The sequence below is a fragment of the Cornus florida genome, unplaced genomic scaffold (genome assembly GCF_030987335.1).
Source record: "Cornus florida cultivar Cherokee Brave unplaced genomic scaffold, ASM3098733v1 CherokeeBrave_3.0.0_Hap2_Chr01, whole genome shotgun sequence".
Lineage (NCBI taxonomy): Eukaryota > Viridiplantae > Streptophyta > Magnoliopsida > Cornales > Cornaceae > Cornus > Cornus florida.
Window position 1 is genome coordinate 87,569,638 of NW_026775571.1, and position 19,031 is coordinate 87,588,668.

At 36.8% G+C, this 19,031-nt stretch overlaps 1 long non-coding RNA gene and 1 pseudogene across 1 annotated transcript; one reads left to right on the plus strand and one right to left on the minus strand.

Moving 5' to 3' along the window:
- Positions 1–306: 306 nt before the first annotated feature.
- LOC132306079 (uncharacterized) lies at positions 307–3,033 on the minus strand. Its single transcript, XR_009481819.1, has 3 exons — positions 2,179–3,033; positions 1,763–1,896; positions 307–830 (listed from the first exon to the last, which is right to left on the minus strand). It is a non-coding gene; the product is annotated as an uncharacterized LOC132306079 (long non-coding RNA).
- A 2,226-nt stretch (positions 3,034–5,259) lies between these two features.
- Positions 5,260–14,989, plus strand: LOC132276940 (aspartyl protease family protein At5g10770-like; annotated as a pseudogene).
- The last annotated feature ends 4,042 nt before the right edge of the window (positions 14,990–19,031 follow it).

Below are 19,031 nucleotides of genomic sequence, written 5' to 3' on the forward strand. Positions count from 1 at the left end.
AAGAAAAAGGAAACAGATTAAAAACGATGGTACTAAAACACGTTCGAAAATGAGTCCTCACAAGAATGACTTGACAAGAATGGAAACACATAAACACCTTCCATACTCCCAAAATATCCAACTAAGGATAAACATGATCATGTTAATAATATACAACAACATTAACCACTTAACACGTAATTATATAAGCATTTAAATAATTAAGCATGCCTTTCAAATAATTAAACACCTTAACACATAAGCATATAAGCATGCAATCACATAAGCAATTAAGCAAGTAAACAAATAACTCAACTCCCCATGTAATCCCAGGTAGGTCTCTACGCGTCGTCCTAATGGTATTCGAACCATCGCTCTGATACCAAATTTGTAACGACCCGGAAAGATACCAAAATAATGATAATAATATATATATAATTTCGGCATGACCCCACAGAAAAAGTCCCTTTATAACCTGTTGAAATACAAAAAAAAAAAGTGTAATGGCCTCACTGGGCCTTAAAAATAACCTATCATGTCCCAACGCACAATACATATATTATAACACATTCCCAAGATGGTTACATACATATGAAAATGTCCCATTCCTCCATCTCATCCAAATAAGGAGTATACTTTAGTTGCATCAAGTTACAGTCCATAAAATGTAGCTAAAATTTAATAGTCCATAGCTTACAACATTATACTAATTAAACTAAAGTTTCACAAGATAGTTAATATTACATTTACAAAATATTAGAATTCTAATACAAAAGGTAACAAAATAAAATGGGTCTTCAAGCTTGTCTAAATCTGTGGTGGATCGTCATCCACCACCTCCCTTCCATGTCCTGAAAAATGTAAAAAAATAATGGGGTTAGCATAAGCTCAGTAGGAAGTGTCTAAGACACACTTCTTATATCCGCGTGAATCCCATACAAAGAATGGATAAAAAGGGACGAAGTCATACCATGGGAAATACATATTCTCAACCACAACTACAAATATGTAACAAATGTCAACCAATCACAGATTTACTAAAATGCCATGAAGTGCAATGTTATGCAAATGTCGCTTCCAATTTCCGAAACAATTCTGTTTCAACAACCAAACCGTTAGTGTAATCCGACTCAAGGCACCTCCAAGGTGTCACGAATGGAGGGTTGACTAACTATCTGCGACCTCAAGGCACCTCCAAGGTGTCGCATCCGGCCTAGTTAGCTCAATCATACTCCCTTCTAGACTACACTAACAACACGGACCACTAGGCGCCTCCTAGGCGTCCGGTTTTCACAAACTCCTTTTAAAAAAATATTTTTTCCAAAAAAAAAACAATTTCATTTATTTTAAAACATTTTCCCCCTATTTCTTCCCCAATGGATGCATGAATGCTTCATACTTCATTTCATCAATTCAACTATAATGTTCCCACATACTTTTTCAATCAAATTAATAATTTGCTAGAAATACACAACTCAAATTCTATCCCACATTTTGGTATTAATTTAAATATACAATTCACAAATTTATTTCCATAATTATAACATAAATTTTCATATCAACTAAAATCATGAAAACAAATCAACACCTTAACATGCTTCTTTACAAGTTAAAAATCATCATACTAATAACCCCAATTAACACATAACACATATTTATCATCATCAATATAAATAACCTTAACAAACATAATCACAAAAATTAAAATCTAGCATGCTTCAAGTCAAATCAAAGGTGAAAATTCCCAACAAATCCAAGAAATAGTGGATTAGAGCACCCCTACCTCAAATTGATGAAAATCCCCAATTTGAGCCTAAGAACCCTATACTTTCGAACTCCCTAGAGTGCACCAAAACTGAAATTGCTTACACCCCCTTGAAGATCTTGCCGTGCTCTCCGTTTTGCCGCAAACGGCTCCTAAAAACTCCAATAGATGAGAGATTAATTGAAACTTGAATCTTGTAGAAAAAAGAAAAAGAAAAAGAAAGTTGAAGCTATTGGAAGAGAGATGCGCAGAGAGAGAGAGAAAAAAAAAAAATAGCTGAGTCATGTAATGGCCTTATGGCCTTTGTGATGTTTTTAATATAGTGGTGGGCCCCACTTGTTTTTTAAAAAAAAATATCTCTATAACTTTAATACACACACACACACACACACACACACACACACATATATATATATATATATATAAAATCATACCCATTACATGTTTGCCACCTCCTTTCCATGTCCTGAAAAATATTTTAAATGATAGGGTGAGCATAAAGCTAAGTAGGTGGTGCCTAAGACACACTTCTCATGACCTCGTGAATCCAAACAATGAATAAGACAATAGGAAACGGGATCATGCTAAGCCGAAAAAAAATATACAATATCAATTCCAAGTTCAAAACAAGCAAATGTCATGCCATGAATGCAATATTATGCATGTCACTCCCCATTTTAAGAAAGCATCCATTTTTTCACAAACTGTTAATATTACCCGTCCTTTGGTGACTCCGCAACGACACGAGAGAATGGTTGGCTACTGTCCCTGACCCTTGGTATCCTCGCGGCGTCATTTGGGGCCCAGCTAGCTCAATCACGCTAAGGTATTTTCCTCTAGTTCCCTCTAGGTTATATTAACACACCGGCTCTTTGGTGACTCCACGGCGACTGGGTTTTCTCAAAATCATTTAATCAAAATTTCTTCCCAAAATTCTCCTTTTTCATTTCAAACAAATTATTCCTATTTTCCTCCAAATGCTCATGCATGGACATGTCATGCCATACATATGTATTCATCATTCTTCAACAATTTCAACTTAATCTACACAAGAAAATTTCACATGCTCTCACATAACATTTCTACCAAAATAACAACATAATGAGCATGAAAAATTAACACTTAAACATGCTTTCCATCCAAATAAGTAATACACATAATTACATAAAGTAATACACATAATTGCATGCTTCATATACACATTTCTAGCAAGTTAACACCCAATAGACAGAAGGAATCAACACTTAGGCATATTTTCCATGTAAATCAACAATACACATAGTTGAATGCTTTATATACATAATTAAATCATTTAAGAGACAATCAACTCAAATTAAGCATGCATAACAATAATTTTAATAGAAAAACTCACAAAGGTGCAAGAAAGTGGGAATTAGAGACCCCTACATCAAATTAAGCCAAAAACCCCCCCAAATGGGTCTCAAAACCGAAAACCCTAGAGTGTACTAAAATTGAAATTGCTTATATGAATGTGAAGATCTCGCCGTGCTCTTCGAATTACCACAAACGGCTTCCAAAAATTCCAAGCATTGAGTGAAAAATCAAAGTCTAAAGATTTAAGGCCAAAGGAAAAAAAAAAAAAAAAAATTCCAGAGAGAGGAGATGAGAGAGAGTTACGGGAATGAGAGAAAAATGAGACCCGAGTGGTCTCTAATTCACTTTAAAAGGCTAAGGTGGGTCCCACTAATTTTTATTTTATTTTTCCTTTTTCTTCTGTTTTCATTTTACACCACACACATATATATCTATACACATTTAATTTACAATCATTTAAAACACATTAAATAAAATAGATATGATGCAAATAGACCCAACTAAAATCCCTGTGTGTAACAATTCTGGTAGCGGGTCCCAGACGAGACCATCCGGCCCGAAAAGCAAAAAAAATACAAAAATGACATCCTTACATTTCAAAGAGTCCTAAACTCAATGAAATGCCCCAATCAATTCTCAGACGCAACCGGCACAATATGTAGTATCTGGTACACAAAATGGCAAAAGACAAAAATGCTCTTCTTACGACGAAAATTTAAAAAAAAAAAAAAAATTTGGTGAAAAATAAAAACATCACATGAAAGCGGAATCACTGGTCCAAATTTATTAGACAATGAGATACAAAACATGAAATCCACTGCAGTGCATCTTATAATTCAAACTGTTGGAAGTGATTTCTCTCCGAATTTGATGAGAGAATCCTTGGAGCTAATGGGGTCAGTAGCACTTTGAAAAGACAAAATTTGAGCAGCCATTGTGAACTTCATGTATTATGACCGAATAAACTACAGAATTAAGGTTTTTGTGTTTTTTTATTTATTTATTATTATTATTATTATTTTTCAAGGCAAGAAAATATTTCATTAAATGAGAGTAAATATGAATACAATCCATATAAACTCTCTCTTCTATAGAAGAGGGAAAACATCATAAAAACAGATAGTTTCTTTTCTCTGCGAAGCATACTCGGTAAAATTATAAGCCAAACTATTTGTCTGCCTTTCATCCATGCACCCCTCTTCCATTGATCATGTACCTCCACTTCTATTAACTTCCATACTCGAACCCACTGTAAGGTTAATCGTGCAGACATGGTTTCAGCTTGTTTGAAAAAAGTGAATGACTAGTTTTAAAACCTTACCCGCACATAAATAAGGTGTTTATTGAATTATTGCACATCAGAGCAATAGTGCATGTGAAAATCAGCATAAATACTTGTTAATTTCATTACCATAAATTATGTGCGGGGTTGGAGAAAAATAAAAACAAAGCTTTTTGACAATGATGATTGTTAAGAGACATGGTTTTGTAATAGGAAAAAATAGAAAATAGAATTTATGTGTTCAGCCCATTCATGTAAGAAGGGATGATTTTGTGGAGTGGTATGTACCATTAGGAATGTAAGATGAATTTACAAGTTTGTTACAATTTTATCTTTTTAATAATAAGTAATTAATTAATTAAGACTAGCTTGTTGATTTCACGGCATTTGCAACTGGGAAGATGAAAGAGAAAAAGAAATAAATAAATAAGGTAAAATAGAGGCAACTTTTTCAAACTTTGAAGAATGAAATGTGAAGAATACACAAAATTACTATGATTCCACTTTTGGTAGAAATAGTGTCATACAAGCATAAGAAGATCTTAATGAAATAATAAATTCGTTTCTTATAATTTTTAGATGAAGGAATGTGTGCATATTATTTTTAAAATGCTATTACTTTTGGACAAAAAAATTTGGTTAAAAATTATGTTTGCATACTATCTTTTTGGCAGTTTCTTTTTAAAGAACGCTCCTGGACTTGTCAATATTAAGTAGTTGATGACTTTAATTGCAAAAGAGACCATTCGGGTGTCTAAATAATCGACTCATTTGAAGAGCCAAAGTGGTCAAAAAATTGTTACCAAAACCTATGTGCTTACGTGTGTGTGAGTGATACTATATATATATGAAGATATACATGAAATCTACTTAAAGCATTTCAAAAGGTGTAGGAAAAATGGGGTTGGTTGGGTTCGTCGCTTCTTTTCTTCTGCAGGCAACATCTTCATTTGCAGGGCATCAAGGCATGTGATATGGGTTATCTCATTTGGTTAATTTCCCATATTCTTTGCATCATTTCATATACATATACATACATACATACATATATACATACATACATACATATATATATATATATATATATATATTAATCTCTTTGTTCATATATAAGATGTATTCCTCTGATTCCATGGATTTTATTGATTGGGAAAGACCATATAATTATTATATGTTGTGCATATGTACTATTCATAGCTGAAAAGGGACATTAATTAATTAACTTGTTGTATTTCTCTTTTTTGGGCAGGATATGAGCAAGGACTCAACCGTTCAGCTTTGCACTTGATCTTGTATCATGTGCTAGGACATGGCTCACCTATGACTTCCCAGTCTCCATCATCTTTCTCTGAGTTAATATCTCAGGACCAAGCACGAGTTGAGCATCTCAACTCCCTATTCACTAAGACTAGAACAAGCAGTGTCACTGTGATCACGAACTCCACCTCACACAAATCAGAAAACCTATTTGGACCAAAGTTCATCAGCACACCCCTGAACCCTGGCCGGTCTATTGGCAGTGGCAATTACTATGTCAAGATTGGTCTTGGCACTCCACCCAGTTACTATCCCGTGCTTGTTGACACAGGCAGCTCCTTCTCCTGGCTAAACTGCGACAAGCCTTGCGACGTTGCCATTTTTTATCCCTATTTATCCAGCACCTACAAAAGGTTATTGTGCGCAACGCCAGAGTGTATTGCACTAGATAACTCTGCTTGCAATATTTCTAAAGAGTGTCTGTACGAAAGCACCTATGGCGACCGCTCTTCCTCTACTGTCTACTTGAGTCAGGATTCACTGACCCTAACCCAATCAGAAACACTGCCTGGCTTTGTGTTCAGGTGTAGCCAGGACAATCAAGGGTTTTTCAGTCAGTCTTCTGGTCTTTTGGCCTAGGACGCAACAAACTCTCCATGGTCTCTCAGCTGTCAGCCAAATATGGATCTGCCTTCTCCTACTGCCTCCCAACAGCGAGTGGAGACTTTGTAGGCTCATTGTCCATAGGAAGGGATTCATTGATGGGATCATCCTACAAGTTCACTCCAATGCTTACTAATTCTATAGATAGCAGCTTGTACGGTTTGAATTTGACCGCAATTGTGGTGGCAGGCAGGACATTGGAAGTGGCAGAGGCCGAGTACAACATTTCAACAATATTAGATCTGCCTCCATCAGTATATGCAGCTCTCCATGATGAGTTCACGAAGATCATGTCCTTAAAGTACGAGACTATCACCCATTCTGGTGTTCTCGATACATGTTACAAAGGTAGTTTGAAGGAGATGTCATTAGCTGTGCCCGAGGTTCGGATTGTGTTTCAAGGAGAGGCCGACCTCACTCTTGCGCCTCAAAGCATTCTTGTAAAAGGGAATGAGAAGGGTATTACGTGCTTGGCCTTTGCAGGAAATTCAGGCACAGATGCTTTCGCCATTATTGGAAACTATCCGCAGCAGACATATAGGGTGGCTTATGATGTCTCCAATTCAAGAATTGGGTTTGCTGCTGGGGCCTGCCCAAGAAAGTATACAACTCGTATGTATTTACAATGTGATATCTCCAACTAATGAAAATTCCTTATTTTTCTTCATAATTCCTCATTTCTCTATTAACAAGGAAATTTGAGAGTGTTTATGACTCCATTGGCCGATGTGTGTGTGTGTGTGTATATATATCCACCTCACAAAAATAAGAATCCCTTTTTATACCAAAGTTTATCCCTCTATTGGTGGGGCAATTACTATATCAAGATTGGTCTCATGGTGGCTTCAGGCAGGGTTCATTTCATCAATGGGCGAGTTTTTGCGAAGATATTACTCTCGTAACATTGTGACATATATGTTCCTAAAACATATAGTAATATGTACTCCCTCCATCCCATATTAGATATGTCTATGTTTAGAAATTGGAATTTTTAGGAGGACATGCTAGGGTGCACACGGTTCAGTTCGGTACGGTTCTTGCTGGAACCGGAACCGGTTTGAACGGTTCGTAAAAAATGGAACCGGAACCAGAACAGGAACCGTGAGCAGTGGAACCGAATCGGAACCGAATCATTCCATGGAACCATTGACCAAACTGAGACCAGATTTGAGAAGACTTTTGAGACAGCGGCTAAATCCTCAACAAGTGATTCGCAAATCTCCGGCCATGGTCCACCCCTTTTCCTTCCCAAGGCATACTATAAAAAGTCATTCGCAATATATATATATATATATATATATATATATATATATACGGAAAAAAAAAAAAAAAATTACACTTGATTTTAGTTTGCAAAACAAGAATTACAGACCTTGATTTAGAAAAAATAAAATAAAATTAAAAAAAAATTAAAAGAAAACCCATACATATAAGTTAGCAGTTGCACACAAAGAGGGGGGCAGGCTTGAGAGTTGAGAGATAGTGGCTGAAGCTTGCAGATAGCGAACTCGAACTGGAAAAGCGAGCGATGGAAACTAAAAGATATGGGTTTTGATTTTTTGAACAATCTTTAAATGAAATTGTAATATTTCTGAATTTCGTCATTTTTCATTTTTCTGCAAAAGTTTTTTTCATTCATGCAATGGCATTCTCGTCTTTTCTCGTTTTGCGTGTCGGACACCGTAGAGTGTGCCGGTTGTGTTTGAGAGTTAGTTGGGACATTTCATTGAGTCCAAGACTCTTTGAAATGCCAAGATTGCCATTTTTGCATTTTTCTATTTTTCGGGCCGGACGGTCCCGTGTGGGACCTACTACCGGAATTGTTGCGTACTGGGATTTTTAGTTGGGTCCATTTGCACCTCAAGTATCTTATTTATTATATTTATGTGAATGTGAATTATTAAATGTGTATATATAATTGTTGTGTAAAAATAAAGTTAAATAGAAAAATTTTAAAAAGAAAAAGGTGGTAGGACCCACTACCCATTTCATATTTTTAATGGCAAAAGGCCATTTGGTAGGCCTCATTTTCTCATTCCCTCACTCCCTTATGCTGCTTTTTCTTCCCCTTCCCTTTATTTCATTTTTCATTTTTCTTTCCAAGAAAATCTTTAAACTTAGATTTCTCCCTCAATTTTTGGTATTTTTGGGAGCCATTTGGGCAAAACGGAGAACGCGTCGAGATCTTCGATTTGATTGGAGCAAAGGTGGTTTTGGTGCATCCTAAGAATTTCGAATTCTAAGGTTTGGATTCGACAAATTGGGAGTTTTTGCAATTTTTGGAGGTAGGGATTTCTAATCCACATTTTTCTTTGACTTTTGTGAGTTTTCTTATAAAAGTTGTTAAGTTGTTTACTAAATTACGAGTATTACTTATGGTTATAGACATTTTATGTATAATGACCATGACAAGGTGTATAATGTGTTGAAAGTGATAGAAATTGCTTGTATTATTTATTGATTTTGATTATATACATTTGAATGCTTGAATGTCAAATACTATGTTGTAAAAATTGTTAATTGAGAGTTTATTAATTTAATTTTCCCAAAACCATGCAAATGAGATATAGATGAATTGTATGGAATTGTGAACTTGACATGGTATGGTGATCAAAGGATGAAGCATTCATGCATTGCATTGGGCAAGAAAGGGAAATTTTGTTTTAAAATGAAATGAAATAATTTTGAGAAACTTGTTTTGGAAAGTGTTTGTGAAAACTGGACGCCTAGGAGGCGCCTAGTGGTCTGTGGTGTTAGTGTAGTCTAGAGAGGACTAGGGATTGAGTTAACTAAACCGGATGCGACGCCTTAGAAATGCCTTGTGGTCGTGGATAGTTGGACAATCCCCCTTTCGTGACGCCTTAGAGGTGTCTTGGGTCGGATTACACTTAAAGTTTAGAAGTTGAAACGGTATTGTTTCATAAACGGAGAATGACATTGTAAGGCATGAGATATCACTGGCATACTTAATACATTTGGTAGTTGGTTGATATATGTGTGTTTGTTGATGATACAGTGGTTTTACTCAACTCCCGAGATATGATCCCGTTCTCATGATTTCTATTCTTTATGTGGATTCATGGGGTCATAAGAGGTGTGTCTTAGGCATAACCTACTGAGCATTTAGCTCACCCCATTATTTAAATTTTTTAGGACACAGAAGGGAAATGGCGAACGACGTTCCTTCACAGGGTTCGATGGGTTAGTATACCGTTTTGACATACTTTGTAGCTATGATCTCATTTTATTACTGTTATTTCTTTATTATTATTATTTTTTATATATATAAACCCTGAGATGACACGTATATTATGTATTGACATAGGAAAGGACGGTAGTGCCCTTAGTTGACCTCGGGTTCGGGTAAGGACCCGGTTAGCGATTCGGACCCTCGGGTTCGGGTTGTTACAAATTTGGTATCAGAGCCTTAGGTTTCGAACCTAAGGACGATAGGTAGGGTTGACCTAAGTGAGACTTGAGTTGATTTAGAAGTATTGTATGTTAAAGTGTTTACTATATTAAAAAGCATGTCTACTTGTTACTTGCTTAAATGTTTACGGCTTGGAAAGACATGCCTTCTTGCTAAGTGTTCACATGCTTATGTGATTAAATGTTAAAATATGTGTTACATGGCTATGTATGTGGAATAACTATGTGATAATGATTGAAAGCATGTTATACTTGATAAGATGGAGAGTATGTGATACATGATGGTGGCAAGTAGTAGGCACGGTTGGTGCAATTTTTTTTTATGATATTGTGACAAGTAAAGATTATGATATATACAATCATGTTTCGTATGATATTGTAGGTTTCATACATTTCGTATATGTATATGTATCTATATTATGTGTTTACGTGGTTGAGCATTGGAATGGTAGCTAGTACGGTAGAGTACTTGTCACGGCATAGATGGTTGTGTAAGTTTTAACCTGAGTAGGCGAGGAGCTCGGTTGCTCCAGGATGGTTGGGTTTTGGTTCTTATCGAATGAATGGCGTAGGCTTCTAGCTCGTGGATTGAGCTATTTAGTGTGTAGTCATCCTGATTTTTTCTTGTTACATTTTGTGCGGTGCTTAGGGTATGACTTTAGAACGGGTTCATATTTCATGGCATGGTGTCTTTGTTATGTGTGAGTCTCATGCATCGATGGATGGGTTCCTGTGAACATGGAGGTCAGGTGTGCGAGTAAGGGTTTCGAGGGAGAAAGGTATGACCTTATGAGGTTAGTGTTTGTGACTTGGGTTACGGTTTGGTATAGAGGTTCTTTACGAACCGATCATGGTCGGTGTAACAGAGGTTGTTGAGTCACGAATGTGGTCTATAAGTTGTAGGTCAGTGTCATGAGTGTTCTAGTGCGGTCTAAGAAAGTGTATTGGTTACGGTTGGTTGAGAGGTGATTCCTATTCTTGGAAATTACGGGAATGTGTTGTGGGTAATCGATTCTCGGTGGGTTGATTGTATGGCTCGGCTGGCGAGCAAGATTAGGTTGTTACGGTTGTTGAGAGAGTCTCGAGGTAGTGTATAATAGTCAGTCCTAGCTATGTAATACAGGGATATACGGTAAGGCAGGTGGTATAGGGTCATTTTGGTGCCTAGTTGCTTGTGGATGAAGTAATAAATGATGGGTACTGTGTTACTAAATGGATGGTGTTTTAGAATTTGGAAGTTATAAACTAGAGTTGAAATTTTAAGTTGCGCTTGAGGTACGAGGATGTAGTGTTGGTTGTTTGAGGATCCAAAGAAATGGACTAACGGTTAGAATGATTGGGACAAGGATGATCCCGTAGGTCTAGTTGGTAGCCCCATTTGACTTTTGTCGAGGCAGTGAAGAGGGGAGGTAGCGATGTTGAACCTGGAGTATGAAGTTTTCTTGTTTACGCATGTAGATTGTCCTATGAAGAGTGGTTCGAGTTGTGGGTTAAGCGTTAATGATTGATGGCATCGTTAGTGGTATTGAGGTGACAGTTGGGAGGTAGCGATATTGCACTATACTTCCATCTTTGATCATCAAAAAAAAAAAAAAAAAAAAATCGAGTGAAAACAATAAGCGCACCTAGAACAATAAAGCTTTAATAAAAGGTCCATTTTTTGTCTTGATGATCGGTACTAGATTTGTGTGTTAGTTTGAGGGTAAGGATGTGATTAATTTTTTAGTTGGCTTAGATAGCAACACATTTGATGCCAGTCCACTCAAAAGGATTCTAGAGTTGTTTTGATTTGCATAATCATTTTCTTGATGTGTGGAGGACCATACTTGTTTGCTTGATGTTGAAATTTTGGGAGATTGCTTAGAAAGGATTGAAAAATTACATACTTGAGGTAGTTTTCTCCCAATGCTTGTTTGCAATATTGGTGTCTCTTTTGAAAGAATGAGCTTAATGTTTATGGGTACCATTTTTGGAAACCCTCACGAGAGTTCACTCGTCCACTAGGGGTTTAAAAGGCTTGTTGCATATGCTAAGTGCAATCGTGTTCCCTACGAAAGTGGCGTTATCCATTTATTGTTTTCTAGATTCATACTTGTATAGTTATTTATTTCATTCCTTTACTTTCTAGTTCATTGCTAGGGACTAGCAATATTTAAGTTTGGGGGTGTGATAAGCACTGAAAAGTACATATTTAAACCCCTTAAGCTTAGGCATTCTAGTACCTTTATCTATCTAACTTTACCGTTTTAGATTGATTTCGTATTATTTCCTTTTTCAGGCACTTATCCCAAAAATAAGCTAACTTAGCCAAATAAGAGCTTAATTGAAGCAATTCTGGGATTAAACAAAGAAAGGAGCAAAGTGGAGAAAGAAAGAAGCAAATGAAGCCAAAGGTGGCAAGTAGCAAAGTTCGATCGATCCAAGTTCAAGGTTCGATCGATCGAATAGTGATCGATCTCAGCACTTCAAGATAGATCCAAGCCTTGACCCAAAAGCATAAAGTTCCAAACGTTTGATCGATCTAACACCATCCTTCGATCGATTGAACATTTGTGTCCTTATTCAAATGATTGATCCTATCCACGGCTGTACCACCCACAAACCACTTTTGTCCTTTTCCTATAAATATCTCAGATTTGTCTTTGTCCAAAAAGCTCAGCCAGTTGGATCGATCCAAGCTAAGTTCAATCGATCTCACTTACTTTCAATCGATCCAAGTTCAAGGTTCGATCGATCGAACTTCCTCCAGTACGAAAAAGTTAAAATTCCATCTCATTGAAAGTTGTCCTTTATCCAATCATTAGGGAATATTGTGTACACGACCCTAGCTCATTTTGACCTAAATATATAAGGATAAGGATTGCTTTTACAAGGAGGAGACAACACTATTTCATATCATCTCTTGGAGAGGAGGACGAGACTAAAGACACCATTGGAGTTCTACATCAACAAGGAGCAGATTTCAACCATGTAATTAGCCCTTGAGGGTTGGAGCATCATCACCATGAGTGGCTAGACATCCTCTTGGGGCTAGAGTTAACCCCAAGCATGCTTTCTATATCTTAATCTTGTGTATTATTGAGGGATTAGTGTTATAATTGATGTTTTGACACTTTGATATATATAGATATTGTTTATTCAATGATTTATGTGGTTTAATGCTTCCAATTGGTCATTTCATTCTATCCATATGTCTATGTATAGTAGAATAGATGTTCATGTGCTTGTCTCTAGATTTTATGTTATTAATGCACGTCTATGTGTATTGATGCTATAGATTTGGAGATTGTCAAAACATTGTGCTTAAAAGAATGCTTTTGTGATTTTCTTGATGGTTCATGCTTATCTCTTGATGGATTGTGCCTCTCCCTTAGTTTATTTTCATGCTAGTAGTGTAGATGTAGTGTAGTTGTAGTGTAGTGTTAAATGGGAAGACAATCTATGCTTGCTATTTGATGATCCAAGCTTTTGAATGCAAGTAGCATATGTCTCTATCCTTTTGTTATATTTGGATTGTGAGCTTAATGAAAGGATTAATGACTTATTTTGATTTATTATGCCTTTCACATGTTATTTAGACAATATATGCTTCATTGCTTAGATATATTGTGCCTTTCACATGATGTTTAGACAATACATGCTTAACTAGTCATCCTTACTTGTTGAATCAACCAAATACACACAAACTAATATTGTAACACACCATTTGCCCTCATTAATCACTTGTCAATGATATAGATATGCATTGCTTGGTGGTGATCTCTAAACCCCAAGATCTCTCTCTTTCTCTTACTTACTCTTAATTGCACTCTTTTGCTGTTATTTAGTTTAATTTAGTTGCTCTTTAATCAACCAACCAACCAATTGTTTGATCACTCGACCTACTAGCCCTAATTGTGATTCCACGACATTGCTCGATCCTTATAATCCCTTGGGACGATCCTTACTCACTTTTGCTACGTTAGTAGTAGTGGTGGTAGAGGTTTTTATAAATTTAAACTTGACCAAAAAGGCTTTTCTTGAACCGCACGTTCACTACATCAAATTTTGGTATTCACAAGCGGCCATCGTCAGTCACCTAGGTAGGTAGAGATGAACTGGATGGTAAAGTGTCATTTTATGATGTAGAGGTTATCGGTTGGGAGTGACTGATTCTAGGTAGAACGGGATGTGGTGTCCGAAGGGTTGTAATCGTTTCTAGTGTTAGTATGTTGTGAGCATTGATGTTTTATCTGATGGTTGTGTTATGAGTTATAGCTTAGTACTCGACGAATGGGTGGTAGGGATCTAGTTGGTTTTGATCAGCGTAGGTGTTGCGGAATAGCGTTTGCGAGGTCCTAGTGTTGATGGTGTGTGACAGTCTGTTACTGGCGAGGTCGCCTGGACTCAAAATCATAGTCCCATATGTGTTTCTAGTTGGTTCTTCTCCTTGTGTGTAGGGAGTTCATTCCATCTTAGGTGAGATTGGGTGTCCATTGTTGAACGATTGGTGAGTAGCGTTTGATAAGTTGAGTATAAGTTCTCAGTCTCTCATGAGAGCGGGGTCCTTTACCCTTTTCGTTTGTTCTAGTCTTGGCAAGGATGCTTGTTATCGTAAGCCTTGTTCTCCATCTAGGAGTCGTGTGCGTCCACGGATGGACAGACCTGTATGTGAGTCATTGTGCTATTAGGGTTCATCGGTAAAGGTTTGGTTAAAGGGTCGAATCACTCCCACGGAGGGAGATAAAGTCATTGGTTTTTAGTGGTGGTTGTTCTGAGAATAGTCTTGATTAGTGGTGTGTAAGGCACGAGTTATGTAATAGGGATTGTGTGTTTCTAGTGTCTGGTACTATCAGTGATGGCTAGGGGATGTGTTGTGAACTGTAAGTTTAAGGATGATTAGATGATGTGATGTGAGTTACACATTCGAATGTTTTTATAGGCGTTTGATACGAGCAATGTCTTGAGGACAAATGTCGATGTCGCCTTAGAATTACGCGATTAGAGAAGGTGAATGTGGGATTTTGTTTAAGAATAATGGGAAAGATTGACTTTGGTTTTGAGATCTCAGGTATGAGATAGTCGAATTATGTTTTGACGAGGTTAGAACTGAATTGAATGGTGTTATGGAGTTGTCTACCTACTATGGGTACTATGAGAAGATTGAAGAGCTTTTGTGCTGGTCGATGATTGTTGTATTTGGTGCTGTGTTGCTTTTCATTTGTTATGGGTTGTGTGTTCAAGGCATGGTTGGGATTTTAGAGCAGATATGGGACTGTATAGTCGTTAAGGTTATGTAAAGCGATAGATTGATAGAGAGTGAATCTCATGGTTGTTTTGTGGACAATGTGAAATCGTATTTGAGGTTTGGACTTGAGGATAGGAACGACGTCTGTACTGAGATTGGATCGAGGATGAGAATGGCAAGGCCAACCATTTCTTTTGAATCAATTCATCTTTAGCACGATGTCGGGTCAAAGGTCAATGATTGTTTCGACTTGTTGGGAATAGTGAGAGCACAGAATTACGGGTCGTGTCGGTGTGACAGTGTGGATTCAGGTGGTTGTTGGTTGTCTCGAGTAACGAGGTGTATTAGGGAGGATCAAGTGTTCGATAAAGGTTTATGGTACGACCATTGATTATTGAGGATCTTGTTTTTAAGATTTGTGTTCTAGGTTCATGATAGTATGTTTTATTATTCTGGTGACTCATAATTATGTAGTCATTGGGAGATCTGTTGTTTAGTCATCTTGAGTTTGTTAAGTGCAATGATTGCCGAATGGTGCGGTTGGTGGTTACTTGTACCAATATGAGGTGGTGTAGTTGGGTGTTAGATGGCGAGTGTTGGTCTAACAGAGACGTGTAGAATTAAGTTTGAACTTGAGTATGAGATGGACGGAGTTCCTCGTTTGGGGTTTTATGTGTTCTTTGAAGAACGAATTGAGATAAGATATTGTCATGTTAAGGGGTCTTGTGACTGTTTTTTTTTCTGGCTCTAAAGCCTTGTGTGGCAATATAGAAAAGACCAGTGTTGGTTTTAAGTCGAGTGTAGAATTCAACGGGCTTTATGTATGATGTTGTGAGTGATGAGTGCCCTCATAGGGTGGTGAGCATTGGGTTTTCTTGCGGCAGTATGTGATTGCCTAGTAACATCAGGTGTCAAAGGCAACAAGGTCGTTGAATTCTTAGCTCTGCGGTTTGGTGAGGTGTTTCTCGAAAAGGTGTGTGGCAGTGGGTCTCCTTCTTTAAGGAGGGTAGATTTCGAGGATGAATTCTTTTGAGGAGGGTAGATTGTAATATTTCTGAATTTCACCATTTTTCATTTTTTCGGAAAAGTTTTTTTTCGTTCATACAAAGGCATTCTCGTCTTTTCTCGTTTTATGTGCTGCACACTGTGGAGTGTGTCGGTTGTGTCTGAGAGTTGGTTGGGACATTTCATTGAGTCTAGGACTCTTTCAAATGCCAAGGTTGCCATTTTTGCATTTTTCTATTTTTCTAGCCGAACGGTCCCGTGTGGGACCCGCTACGGGAATTGTTGAATACAGGGATTTTTAGTTGGGTCCATTCACACCTCAAACATCTTATTTATTATATTTATGTGGATGTGAATTATTAAATGTGTATATATAATTGTTGTGTAAAAATAAAGTTAAAAAGAAAAAATTTAAAAAGAAAAAGGTGGTGGGACCCACGACCCATTTCATATTTTTAATGGCATAAGGCCATTTGGTAGGCCTCATTTTCTCATTCCCTCACTCCCTCACGCTGTTTTCTCTTCCCCTTCCCTTTATTTCATTTTTCTTTTTTCTTTCCAAGAAAATCTTTAAACTTAGATTTCTCCTTCAATTTTTGGTATTTTTGGGAGCCATTTGCGACAAAACGGAGAGCGCGTCTAGATCTTTGATTTGATCGGAGCAAAGGTGGTTTTGGTGCGCCCTAAGAATTTTGAATTCTAGGGTTTGGATTCGGCAAATTGGGGGTTTTTACAATTTTTGGAGGTAGGAGATTCTAATCCACAATTTTCTTTGACTTTTGTGAGTTTTCTTATAAAAGTTGTTAAGTTGTTTACTAAATTATGAGTATTGCTTATGGTTATAGACATTTTATGTATAATGAGCATGACAAGGTGTATAATGTGTTGAAAGTGATAGAAATTGCTTGTATTATTTATTGATTTTGATTATATGCACTTTAATACTTAAATGTCAAATACTATGTTGTCAAAATTGTTAATTGAGAGTTTATTAATTTAATTTTCCCAAAAGCATGCTAATGAGATATAAATGAATTGTATGGAATTGTGAACTTGACATGGTATGGTGATCAAAGCATAAAGCATTCATGCATTGTATTGAGCAAAAAAGGGAAATTTTGTTTTGAAATTAAATGAAATAATTTTGGAAAATTGTTTTGGAAAGTGTTTCTGAAAATTGGACGCCTAGGAGGTGTCTAGTGGTCCATGGTGTTTGTGTAATCTAGAGAGGACTAGGGATTGAGTTAACTAGGTTGAATGCAACGCCTTAGAGGTGCCTTGTGGTCGTGGATAATTAGCCAATCCCCTTTTCGTGACGCATTGGAGGTGCCTTGGGTCAGATTACACTAACTATTTGGAAGTTGAAATGGTATTGTTTCGGAAATGGGGAGTGACATTGCATGGCATGGCACATCATTGGCATACTTGGTGCATTTGGTAGTTGGTTAATATATGTGTATTTGTTGATGATACAGTAGTTTTACTCGACTCCCGAGATATGATCCCGTTCTCATGCTTTCAATTCTCTATGTGGATTCACGGAGTCATAAGAGATGTGTCTTTGGCACCTCCTACTGAGCGTTTAGCTCACCCCATTATTTAACTTTTTTCAAGACAAGGAAGGGAAGTGGCGGATGACGCTCCTCCACAGGGTTCGATGGGTTAGTAGACCATTTTGACATACTTTGCAGCTATGATCTCATTTAATTACTATTATTTCTTTATTATTATTATTATTATTATTATTATTTTAATTACCCCTAGGATGACACGTATATTATGTATTGACATAGGAAAGAATGGTAGTGCCCTTGGTTAACCTCGGGATTGGGTAAGGACTCGGTTAGCGATTCGGACCCTCGAGTTCAGGTCGTTACAGATATGCCGATATGGGTTTTAAACTTTTGATTATTGTAGATAGATCTGAAATATATAGGTTTTGAACTTCTGATTTGTGTAAATTTTGTAGTTTGCAGTTGCAGAGAGAAACGAATAGAGAGAAAGTGTAATGTTACCGATTTTCCCTCTTTTCTATTTTCTGGAATTTATTTGATTTTTTTGGATTATTTTAATCATTGCCTCGTTTTGCGTGCCATATGGGCCCCAAGGGGCGATTTGGTCATTTTTTGAGCCGATGGTTTTAGAAGTGTATTTTTAATCATTTTGAGTCAATTAGAAATGACGGTTTCATTTTTAGAATTTTTCCGAAGTGGGGATGATTTCTGGAATCGAGAACTTCTTCCGATTTTCTCATCTTATGGGAGGGGCGTCATCGGCATTTCACATGTGTGTGTGTGTGTGTGTTTATTTTCATGTATGTATGTATGTTGTATTAGTGGTGTTAAATGGAGAGTGATATTTTATAGCATGGTTGAAGTTATAAAGAAGTTTAAGGGGCAATTTTGTCATTTTGGCTTCATGGACCAACCTAGAGAATAATAGAATCCAAGAAGTTAGCTTTATTTTGACCCATTCTTTTCTTTCCCTTCATTTTTCAACAGACATGCTCTCTCTCTATTTTCTTTCTCTCTCTATAGTACTCTCTTCCTTCTCTTTAGAATTTCTTCATACTATAAGAAGATTTGGTTTAAGCCGGAGTTAACAAATTATAGATCATTGCAAGAGCTACGTTTTGGTACCGGTATTTCAAGCTTTTGGTGGGATTTGAGTTTGGAGCTTCGAGCTTAGGTTTCTATCTTAAGGTAGGGGAAGTCTAAACTACAAATTCCTATGGTTTTAGTGAGTTTCCTATGTGTTCATTACATGTAAATCTTGTTGGTGTGAGCATGTTTAGTTTTGTCAAGTATTGAGTTGTGAAGCATGATTTATTCTTGATCTACATGATTGGTGATATAACTATGATGATATATGTTAATTGTGTAAAGCATGACATTGTTACATGATGAGATGTTAAAGAATGAATAGTGTGGTTAATTTCATGTTTTACATATCATAATGTAATGATTTTGATATACATTTTGTGAGTGATATTTTGATGAGTAATTGTATGATATTTCATATACTTGTCATGGGGGATGGGTTTGAGAGATGGAAAATATGATGTGGGAAAGTTGGATGGAAAGTGGGAT